Below are 679 nucleotides of genomic sequence, written 5' to 3' on the forward strand. Positions count from 1 at the left end.
TATTTTAAAGGATTTGATGTATATTTTAGAATATTTTAATAGATTTGAAGTAATTTTCAAATTATTTTAATAATTTAGTGTGAGATTTTAAAGGATTTGAAAGCTTTTATGGTATTTTTAAACTTGTAAGGAATTTTCAAGAGCTTTCAAAAATTTTAAGCGGTTTTGGAGGATTCAAAATTTTTCAGGATATTTTAAAAAATTCCAACGAATTTTCAATTAATTTCAATAATTTCGAGCGATTTCAAAGAATTTTAACATTTTTTTTCTCATATGTTTTTTGGTTGTTGATTCATCAATTAGTTGGATAAATTTGTTTTCTGAAAATGTAACTATTTCGTAGGAAATTTATTTTCTTTTTGTTTAAAAATTAATTTTTTTTAATCAGAAATTTAACTATTCTACGTTTAAATGAAAAGTGATCGTTTTTAGTTAGAATTTTTGGATTTTATTGAATACTCTTCTTTCTTGGTAGAAAAATAATCTTTTTTGTCGAAAATTTAACTATGATTAAACATTAATTTTTTGCTCAGAAAATTAGTCTTCATGGAAAATAAATTTCTTTTGTGCAAAGTTCATGTATTTTATTAGAAATGCCTTTTTTTAGTATACAATTTATCTTTTTGGATGAAAATGTAATTTTTTTATTTAAAATTTTACTATCAGGTTGAAAACAATT

This window comes from Belonocnema kinseyi, chromosome 10 (genome assembly GCF_010883055.1).
Source record: "Belonocnema kinseyi isolate 2016_QV_RU_SX_M_011 chromosome 10, B_treatae_v1, whole genome shotgun sequence".
In the NCBI taxonomy this organism is placed as follows: Eukaryota; Metazoa; Arthropoda; class Insecta; order Hymenoptera; family Cynipidae; genus Belonocnema; species Belonocnema kinseyi.